An 11,488-nucleotide genomic window follows, 5' to 3' on the forward strand; every position below is an offset into this window, starting at 1 on the left:
GAGGTTTGGTTGGCCCAGGGGCAGATGGAAGGTCGATGACCCGGAGGACTGAAGTAGCAGGGATGAGGTTACACTCAGCAGTGCAAGGTGGAGGACCAGATACCAGGGGACTAATGAGAGGATAAGCTCAGAGCTCCTCAGCTGGAAACTGCAGAGGAGGAGGAATGCTTGGGTGCAGTAGTCAAACGCAGGGTGACCATGTGCTGGTAGTATGATGCTTTCAAATGGTCCCAGGGGACATATTTCCAGAGGTAGGGAAATATGAAACAGTGGCTATCATAAGGTACCATAATAGTTTGATACTATGAATTATTAATATCATAAATATTACAGGTTATCAATACATTGAGAATGAACATAAAATGGAGTAGCAGAGTAAACCTCTGACTTGCTTTTCAGCATGTAGTTTTTCCAGTTTCTGGCACAGCTATCTGCTGCTGCAATGGATTACAGCCATTCAGCTGAGATCTGTCCCACCTGCCTTTAAGACATCATCCAGACCCCTGCATCAGAGCCCATCACCCAGACTTGTTCTAGAGTTGAAAAGGAGTAGGCATTTTAGAAGCTGCCATCTCTCTGATCTATTTTAGACAGCTACTCTCAGATAAGATGTATCATGTGCTGGAAGTGCCTATTTCACTCCATCGCTAGACATCTACATCTGCTCGCTTGAGTCCCACCTTGCAGTCAGCAGGCGCAGCTGTGGAAATGCAGCCCAGCTGACTACAGGAAAGTTTTGCTGGGCAAACACGTTCCTCTCCACATATTACTATTGATATGCAATACACACAAGTATTTTAAAAATTCTATTTAGTTTTGAGGAAGGTATTATTTACTTAGTTATGTTTTTGTTCAGAATCCCTGCATAGGTTTGGGGGTAGAATTTACATTTGCATTTTTGAACTGCAAGTACTAATTGAAATGCCTGCTTGCTTTAGAATAAGTATTTTTACTGGAACCTGTGGGGAGCTGAATTTCTTTCAGAAAAAAAAAAAAAGTAAAGTTTTTAATTATTGTGGCAATTTGTGCACTTGTTTTAAGAAAACTGGAATTTTTCAAAAATTATGTGGTAATTAAGGGATTTCTAGCCCTGGAGCAGATTAAGTGAACTGGCTTTGACTGTTTGTGAGAATTCCAGTTGCAGATGTTGGATCTAATTTTGACTGATATAATGTCCCAGTTTAGCTCAGCCCCTGTCCAGGTCAGTGGCTGAAACTGGGCAGTTTTAGTCCCAGTCTTCCCTCACAGGAAATTGAAAAGGGAAACAAGAGAGACAGAGACTTGCAAGTGTGCAACTAACTCTAGAACAGCTTTCATGAAGCAATGATAATAAAAGGAAGATAATAATATTAATAAGAAAAATAGTAAAACGTAGACAAATATACAGAACCCAATTCAAACTCCTCTGATAACCACACATCACCGCTGATGCTGTGGGGCAGGTACAGGGAAGGTCCTGCACTGGACTCAGCATCAGGCAAGTGCTGAATTCAGGAACATACAGATGGGTTAAGCAGCAGACAGACAGATGAGGTCCTCCCTGAACATCGACCATTGCAGAGAAGAGTGCCCTGACCCTATGATCTCTAAGCTTTTACACTGACCATGGTGTGTATGGCGTGGAGTACTTCACTGGCCAGGCTAGGTCACCTGTCCTGTCTGTGTCTCCCAGCAAGCAGACCCCCTCCTTCACCAGCAACTCTGGGATGGCCTTAACTTAGATAGGAAGAGGTGTTAGGAGTGGCCTCTCTGCACACCAGTGGCCCATTGCCTTGGTGATAACTGTCAGGCTGAAAAATCAGAGAAAAACTATTCTGCTTTAGCCCAAACCAGCACACACATCCTTCATTTCAGTATGGCAACAACTGAGAAAAAAACCAAGATTTTTATTGTGCTGATTGTCTTGGGTTTACACTAGTTACGGGAAACTCAATTGGTGTTTCATTCGTGTCTTTTAAGCGATTAAAGGCCTGATTTGCAAAGCAGGTGTGAAGACTGTGTACATTCCTAGGGTGATGTTACCTGTTTGTGCGTTGGGATTCATGTTCCCAAATTCCCCAGAACAAGTACATTTGGGAACATGGAGCTTGTGTATTGAGGACCAGTACACAATATTGTGTCTGGAGATGTACCAGTGCTTCCAAGAGAAAGCCACAGGCAGTTTGCCTTGGAAAACAAGAGAAGAGAGTGTGTATGACAGGTTTCTCATTTCCGACCATGGTCATGCCCCTTCCTTCACCAGGGATGAAATGCCAGCTCTGTCCCTAGCAAACAGCCATTATTTATTATAACTGAGTCTTGCTATTATTTTGAGGTTTCAACATTAATTTTGTTGGACTCCATTCTGCTGCTTGAGGTGTCTCGAGGCGGTTCAGGCATACATGGCCATCTCTGGGCAGTGCAGACCTGGCCTCCTGTCCTGCCTCGTCAGAGGAGGCAATGCTACAGTCTTGTGCTCATGCGGATGATCCCTGCTCACTGAAGAAGTCCCACTGAAGTAAATGGCAGCAGTAGCATGAGTATGGATCTGTATAACCAGGCTGATCACTCTGGAAAATTTTGCCATCGAAAGAAATACAGCTCTCTGGATTTCTTCTTTTCATGTTCATGAAAGATAGCAGAACTGCAGAAGAATGAATGTAAACACCATGCATAATTTAACAAACATTCACCGCAGAAATATTTTTAATATTACCTGCAGAAGTCCCAGAAAAATGTAAATAATTAATGTTGTGTGGTGTGGAAAACAACAGAGCCCTCACACTGTTTGCCATGTTGCCTGCTGATGGTACTGCTGATGGTACTGCTGATGGTACTGCAGCTACACCAGTCATGTGTACAGATTTTATTCTGGCACTGTGTCATAGTTGTTTTCAGTGCCTTGATTGGACTCACAAGCTCACCAGCAGCAACATTTCCAATGGCAGGCAATACATCTGCTTTCTCCCTGTCCTGAGAGCCCAGGAATTTATTTAGGAGAACTGATTTTAGGCTGTTTCCCTAGTATCTGCCTCAATGTTATTTCCAGACTGCTATTTCTAGCTCCACCCAGTAAATGTTGCTAAATGCAACTTTTTCATGTGTTGAAATTTGAGGTGAATGGTGAGTGGAAAAGAGTGGAAGTCCTGTTGGAATGCCATGTCTTCCTACATACATCTGCTTTGAAATAAAATGGAAAAATACAGAAGGCAGAGTATAAACCACCCAATGTTAGCAAGGAACAGAAGACTGGCAATACTGGTTGGGACTGGCATTCCCTCAAGAGCAGTATCCTCTGTCTAAAAGCAGCCTAGACCAGCTGCTTCCAAGAAAGGACCAGAAACACTGCTAGTACTGGATAGTTTTCTCCCCATAAAATTTCTTCTTTACCTGTGTTAAACGAAGGGGATATTACACCGTGACAAATGAATGTTTACACTCATTTCAGAACACAGTCTTTTAATCCTTAGCAAATAATCACTTCCAGCAACATGACAAGAAACAGAAAGCTTTTCTTAAACAGATGCAAGGATTCCTGCCTTCTCGTCTGGGTATATGGTTTGATGCTCTTCCAGTTTCAAGTCAGTGTAAATAAAGACGCATGGTGAAATAAAGGCAATGAAAAGCAAGCAAAACTAGGCCAAAAATCTTCAAGAATTTGATTTGAGGGATGAAAGTGTGAAGGCACTCTTAGGTGCTGCAGAGCACAGGAAAGAGGCCATCATCATTCCAGGCTACGTTAATGCAAAGCCATGGAGCCCTGGGAAGGTGGTTTGTTTTCTTCCCTCTCTCTATACCAGGTAGATATGGCCTTTGAGTAACCTGGGCATATAGCAGAAGAAATGTCAAGAGATCAAATGGACTTTGTTTTTCTGGGAGTACCCATCAAGCTGCGAGAAAGAAAAGGTCACTATCTTCTTGACAGGGTCTGAAAATGTCCCCCAGATGGCATGACTGGTGCAAAAGCAAAGCTCATGTAATTCTGGGATAGCCGCAGTGGTCCTAGTGGTCCTCTCTTGCTTCTCTGAAGAGAGAAGCTATTTAGAAAAATTAGCTACACTTTTTAAATCCTAAGTGCAACAACCATAAGGTTTTCTATTTGTTTTACTGTATCACAGGCACACCAGTTGTTAGAAGATTGGAAATCACTGTGGGATTTGCAGGAAATTTGATCTTACAAGGCTTTTCTTTCAGGAATGGCTTGAGCCTTTTCTTTCAGGAATGGCAGAGCACCCTTTAATCAAATGGTTGCAGCCATTAATTATTTTCTGCTAGAAGTCAGATACATTTAAAAGAGTGAGATGATGAATCCGGAACACTTCAAAAACTGGTGAACAAAACCTCCCCAGTTACTTGAAAATTGCCTTGAGTTACACAGATGTAATTAAAATTTCGTTTTAGCTTTTTTAAAAAAAGTTAATCATTATTCTTTTACAAAGAGTTATTTTTTAATTAGAGAAGGCCAGTTTCTGTTTAGCACATTTAAGACTTCAGCTGTGTTGAATGAAGTAGTGTGGCTTCATAGACAGTGTCCCTCCCCTCAGTGTTTCAGGGCAGGTCGGGTACTGGGTGCAGTAGAGAACAACACAGCCCTGTGGGATCTTCCAGGTAGGCATTTCCGAGCCCTTTGTGAGTATGACTCAATATCTGGAGTGAGATCATTAGGTATTATTAGCACTGTTGGTTTGTATGTGGCACAGAGAGACTAAGGGATTAAGAATTGCATTTCACGCCTACCCTGTGTTGCACATCAGGGTAAGGCGGTACATCTCTATGTGTTTGCACAGACCTTGGCGGCAGCTGTTGTGCTGTGCTTCTTTACCAGCCTGGACCATACTCCTTCCAAAGGGAGAGCATCTTGCTGTTGGGCAGTGGGGGCTGAGCAGTGACTCCATGAGCCATGTGTGTGTGCATGGAGGAGAATGGAGGGACACCCAGCACCTTATTGGGATGAGGATGGGCAGGGGCCAAACCTGGTGCACAAGGAGCTGCCTTGTGGCAGACTCAGAGCCCAGGTGCAATGAATCTCTCCAGCTACTTGATTCATACCCCTTCTTGGCTCCATGAGGAGCACAGCTGGCCCAAAAAAAATTCCTCCTCTGTTTTATATGGTAAAAAGTGTTCATTTTTCAAAATAGGTTTTATTTCTTCAGCTTTTGTCAGTAAGCTCAGCACAGAACAGTGGTTTATGTCTCCAGACAGCCTGCAGGCTTCCTCTGTGCCCTTAAGAATTAGTCAGTTCCCTCACTCCCACTGCTCCTCCTCCTTGCAACAGGAATCACCTGTTCCCTTATGTGCCAAGTGTGTAGTCAGGCTAAGGGCAGGGAAACATGGGGTGGCAACGACAACGCAAGTAAGTATCCACTATTGAATCCCAAAGACAAAGGAGGGCTCTTTCTCTGCATTTGGCTGCAAAGAAACCAGTCCTGCTGTAAGCTTCTGTCAGGGAGGTGTAAGTGAGCTTCAGCATGCAAAGAGCAGAATTCCCCTGGGAAAAGAGTTTTCAGTAATTCCCTCTTCTTCCCTGGTTTTCTTTCAGCGCCTGTTCACTGTTAATCATTGTTTCATGCTCTACCCATTTCTTCTATCTTTTCCCCCCAGGCAATTGCTGGAAGGCACTTGAAGGTTAATGTGTTTATTTTTAGTTCCACATCTCTTAAACGTAGAAGAACCTGTTTGATGGCAAAGTAAATGCCACTAGTCAGCATGAACAATTTCTGCCTCTGGTGCCCTTCTGGATATTATTTCATAATTTTTTATAATGAAATGCTGGTAAATAGCCAGTCACCTCCCCACAAGATGCAACATGTGGACTCTTGCATCTCTCTGACAAGCACCTGCGGGTAGGGAATGCCTGGAAGGGCAGAAATATCTCCAGCTAATTAGGCTGCAGCAGCTTCACCTCTGTTGCAGGTGAGCAGAAATAGCAGAAAATGGAAGAACACTCTAAAAAGGACACCACTCTCCTGTGTTCCAATTTGTTCCCCAACAAATTGTTGCCTCCCCTCTCCACCCCAGCACGAAGGTTGGGGCACTTCATGAAAGGCACATCAGTGCCCAGAAACATGAAACTGTACTGAAGGTCTTACCATTAGTGATGGGGTTTGGGACAAAATGCTCACAGACGTGCAAGCAGCCCATGGTCTTCTGAGCAGAATTTGCCAGCCAAAAGCACCCTCCTGGCTGTAGTGGCAGAAACAGCTTGTGTGCTGGCACTGAAGAACGATGTAGAGCCCACAGTGCTAGGGAAGAGACCTACAGACAGAGCTCCAAGGCAGTGACTGTAACTGAGATGCACACACACCATCGCACACCATAAGCCAAGATATGACCCAAAGAAGGGAGGAACCAACCTGAAAGCAGAAACTATCTTCAGTAACCTCAAGTCTCACAGAGGGGTGCTATGTGCCAGAAGTAGCGGGCAGTAGAAGAGGGTAAAACTTTGTGTTGCAATGACTACAGAAGGATGTGAGATCTTGGGGTGGAAATCATCAGATGGACTACAGATATTTCTATGGCATGATTCCCTGGGGGTATTGGTCAACAGCTGACTGAACATGAGCCAGCAGTGTGCCCAGGGGGCCAAGAAGGCCAATGGCATCTTGGCTTGGATCAGAAACGGCGTGACCAGCAGGTGCAAGGAGGTTATTCTGCCCCTGTACTCATCACTGGTGAGGGCCGCACCTCGAATCCTGTGTTCAGTTCTGGGCCCCTCGCTCCAAGAAGGATGTTGAGGCTCTGGAGTGTGTCCAGAGAAGAACAACGAAGCTGGTGAGGGGGCTGGAGAACAAGTCTTACGAGAAGCAGCTGAGGGAACTGGGGTTGTTTAGTCTGGAAAAGAGGAGGCTGAGGGGAGACCGTATTGCTCTCTATGACTACCTGAAAGGAGGTCGTGGAGAGGAGGGAGCTGGCCTCTTCTCCCAAGTGACAGGGGACAGGACAAGAGGGAATGGCCTCAAGATGAGCCAAGGGAGGTTCAGACTGGAAATCAGGAAAAAAATTTTCACAGGAGGGGTCCTTGGGCACTGGCAGAGTCTGCCCAGGGAGGTGGTTGCGTCCCCATCCCTGGAGGTATTTAAAAGACGGGCAGACGAGGTGCTCAGGGGCATGGTTTAATGGCAGATAGGGATGGTTGGACTCGATGATCCAAGAGGTCTTTTCCAACCTGGTGATTCTGTGATTCTAATGTCCAGTCTAAACCTCCCCTTCTGCAGCTTTGAACCATTGCCATACATCCTATCCCTGGATATTGGGGAGAAGACAACAATACCTCCTTCTCCACTTGCCCTCCTCAGGAAGCTGTATAGAGCAATAAGGCTGCCTCTCAGCCTCCTTTTCTCTAAAACTAGACAAACCCAGAGTCCTTAGCTGCTTCTCATAGGAAATGTCTTCCAGCACTTTCACCAGATTTGTTGCCCTAATTTAGTTGTAACTAATTTAAGGACCTTAACATCCTTCTTCAGTTATGAATCCCAGAACTGTGTGTAATGTTCAAGATGGGGATGCACAAGTGCTGTTGTCTGTGGTACGATTGAGGGCAGTAATGGTAACATAGGCAACATTTTGAAGAGGAGAGCACAATGAGACACTTTCTATGTGTAGAGGCAGATGATAGAATCATAGAATAGTTCAGGTTGGAAGGGACCTTTAAGGATTATCTGGTGCAGATGAGCAGGGACATCTTCAACTAGATCTGGTGGGCTATCATAGCACCACGTATATAATTCCACATGATGGGACACAGTCCTGAAAATATGGTGCTGCAACAGTTAGCACTGAGAGGCCCAGGTGACGTGTTCCCAGCCCGTGTTGTGGACATATGGGAAAGTTCTCAGTGCTAAATGGGACTGGTTTCAAAGGCATCAGGGTGTTCATTCAAAGGAGCTACTGGAAAAGATGTTAAAAAGTTGTATTCTGGCCTTTCCATTTAGTTTAATTCCTTCGACTTCCTTAAGTAATTGAGAATTCTAAGAACTAGACATATTTTATACCAATCCTAGATGAACAATATTACTGACAAATTACTAAGTTTTATCGTGTATGCAGAAGAGCCTAGGAAAGTGAAATGGGCCTTTCTGAGCAGCAGCTGGGGAAACCACACATATGTTCTGGCTTTTTATTTTTCCAGAGCTAGCCCTTGCCAAAGCTAGTGGCAGTCCTTGCTGCTGCTGGTACTGGCACTGGTACAACCAGTCTGGTAAGCAAGCAAGGCTTTAAGGGGCTGGGAAAGGAGACGTATGTGGGAAAAGTGTTGGAGGAGGGTGGTGGGGACCAACAGGGTGTTCATGCCCTGGATAAAGTTGCCCTGGGTTGTGTTCAGCCCTGGTCAGCTGGGACTGGACACCAAGGTGGAGTCAGGGTGCCTGGTAGCTCACAGCTTGAGCCATAAAGCCTCCCTTACCCAGAGCTCCCTTACGGGGCAGGAGGGGAATCACCCACCACAGAAAGCCCAGAGAGGTTGCCACCACAGCTGCAAGTTTAGTACTTGGCCTGCTCTGGGGACTAAAGGAGATGGTGTCCAACTGCAGGAGCTTTCATCTCTCCTCTGAGCAACTGGTAAGGGGGTTGCGCAATGGGCTTAGAAGTTTGCTTGCCCACCTATTCATCAGAAACACAAAAAGCTCCACGAAGTCAATATATGTGAACGATAGTTTTATCTCCTTGAAAATGCATGTCATGTGAAGGGCTCACCAGCTGCACGTTTTCCCTTATGACTGTTTAACATATAATGTTTTGACGAGGGCTGCGATGTGTGGCACCTTTTAGCAGCCTTTTAGTGGCCACGTCTGTCATGCTCCATGCTTGAATTCTCTACTTTGGAAGAAACATGCGATCTTGGCACATGTTGGCATGACACTAGGTTTTCCATGGAGCTGTACCTACTCATGCCAAAAGAAGGAAGGACCCGCACAGCTTAATGAAGCAGAACAGCTTATTCCTGCAGAGTCAAGCTTGCTAGAGCATGAATTTTGGCCAACAGGACACTCTTCGTGGTCCTCAATTTACTTTATACCCTGCTTGATGTGCATGGTGCTTTTAAATCTCAAGGCCTTCCCTGATGTTCCTAGATCAGTTTTCATATTGACGTGGGGGCTGCAGTGCCAGAGGCAAGATCTCCACAGCCTTCTCTAAAGGACTTCCAAGGCTTTTCACACGCCTTACATACTCCCTTGTCAATGATTTACCCAGCAGCTAGAGACAACATAGCTTTGCAGGGCTGTAAGTTAGCAGCCTGATTACGTGAACTACACAGCTCCCAAGGTTTTTCTAGCCCTGATTTCACAGGCAAAACCTAGGCATGAAGGCTATATGCTGCACTATCTTTTTGCAGGATCACGACACAGCAGAATTCCATGCAAGCAGCAGGAAAAACAGGAGCCAGAGCTGCTCTCAAAGGCAGAACTTGACTTGTGCTTTGCAAGTCACCTTGGGACCAGGCAGAAGCTGCAAGGTCATCTTCTTGTGAGCTCCCCTTTTGATAAGTAGCAGTGCATGGTTATCTTTGGTTTTGAAGGACTTTCTTCAAAGCAGGCAGCAGGAAAAACACCACCTGTGGCTTGGATGCCTTCCTCCTAAGCCTTCTCTCAGCCCTACACCAGGAGTGAAATGCAGGGGAGGGCAAAGACCACCATTGTCCTTTCATGTCAGTAATAAAGTGCAAAAAGATAAAGGGACAAGTCCTGGGATTTCACCCAGGAGAGGCCAGGCCAGGGGACCAGGGACTTAGCATGGGGCAGAGGCACTGAGCTGCAGAGATGAAGAGGTCACCTCCTCCTGCCATGAAGGTGGATGAGAATGGGTCCGCAAGTCCCATCCATTTTTGTTCATCCAGTTGTGGGATTTTAATAATGCATGATTCAGGAAAGTGCTGCAAACAGAAATTACTTATAAAGTCCATCCAGCTCATGTGTGAATGAAGACCAAAATACAAAGTTTGCCTTTAGCCCTTAATAAGGAACAAGTTGAGTCCTGTTTAGATCATTGATTTCAAGTGAGAGTTCAATATCAAAATGCTTTTGACATATTTGCCACCTCTGTAGTTTATAGAACTTATTTGCTGTCACTGCATTTTCAATTTGTTTCCCGACTCTGCAAGCAGAGTTGACAGGTGTGATTTCAGAGAGAGGGACATCTCCAGATAACTGCTGGCTGGTGGCTGGCCTCTGGGATGACAAGGTGATGAGATTGGCTCATAGATGATGTCAGGAGGCCTTGTCCCATAGCCAGCCTTTCTGGGCAAAGTACAGGGACTGTCAGGAAAAGACCAGGCATTCATCTACTCCTGTCAGCTCCATCCCATTTCACATTTCAGGGGCCAATACACATGCTAGAAGGATCTACATGCAAGTTCATGATGTCCTTCTCAGTCCAGGGCAGAAGTATCTTGCTGAACAGAAATGGCGTTTGACCACGTTTGGGGTCCATACAACTCCATTAGCTTGTGCAACCTTACTAATCTGGAAGCTCTTCTCTGGTGGAGACCAGTTCATTCTATGAAAGATATTGTGGTAAATTTTACAGTGCATTTTATGCCTTCTTTTCATTTTGGAGCAGGAAAAATCCATGCCAGATGCCCTTCCACTTTCTTGCTTTACTTCCCTGCCATTAACAGTGATTCAGATCCACTGAGGGCAGAAAAGCCACCCAAGAACAAGATTTTGAAATATAATGCTTAGTAATTAAATAAAAACTTGCATGGAGATTAGCCAATTTCCTGTGATTAATACCAACCTATAAGTTTTATTAATGAGCATTTCAACAAAGGAATGCATTTTCTAAGTCTATGATGTATCAGCTATATTTTCCTGAGTTCCGTCATAGCCTTATAATTGTAAAAGCCTGATGTGGTTTTATCTCCGCAGTGTAATTGCCAACTGGGATCAGGAAGAAATGCATCCTTGTGTCATATAGATATGTCCTATCATCCCAAGTGTATTATAGTGGGGGGGGAGGAGGGTTGTCTCCTCTGGCTTCAGAAATAGGTCACTGCTGAAGAAATACGAGACAAACTGGCAAATTCTGGGGTCTGAGTTTATGCACTCAGTATGATCTGGGGATCTAACATGACTGGGGGGCATCCTGGCCTTTGGATCAGTGGCATCTTGGTCCTTGTTCTCAGATCTGGTCTATTTTGCCTGTTTTCCTGAGGATTAGGATAATATGCTGGATGATTTTGCAGGAGTATATTTTTGCCAGCAGGCTGCTTCATGGGGTCACTGCAAAAGGAAAGCCAGCACTGCTGCAGGCTTTGACTGGTGATTGCCAAGTACAATGGCTTCTCAGAAACAGGGGAAGTGAAAGAAGACGTTTACATGTAAGGTGTTGGCTGCTCTATGTCAGTAAAGCCAGGGCTTTCCTAGGGAGAGGGAGAAAGTATGGTTCCTTGGAACCACGTGAGATGAGAAGGAGAGGGTACATAGCACTGCAGAAACCAGCATGCCATGGCATAGGGAACAAAGCCAGAGAAAGGAAAAGGACCACCTTCTTGCTGGAGTTATGAATTAATAAA

This window comes from Cuculus canorus, chromosome 1 (assembly GCF_017976375.1).
Source record: "Cuculus canorus isolate bCucCan1 chromosome 1, bCucCan1.pri, whole genome shotgun sequence".
NCBI lineage: Eukaryota > Metazoa > Chordata > Aves > Cuculiformes > Cuculidae > Cuculus > Cuculus canorus.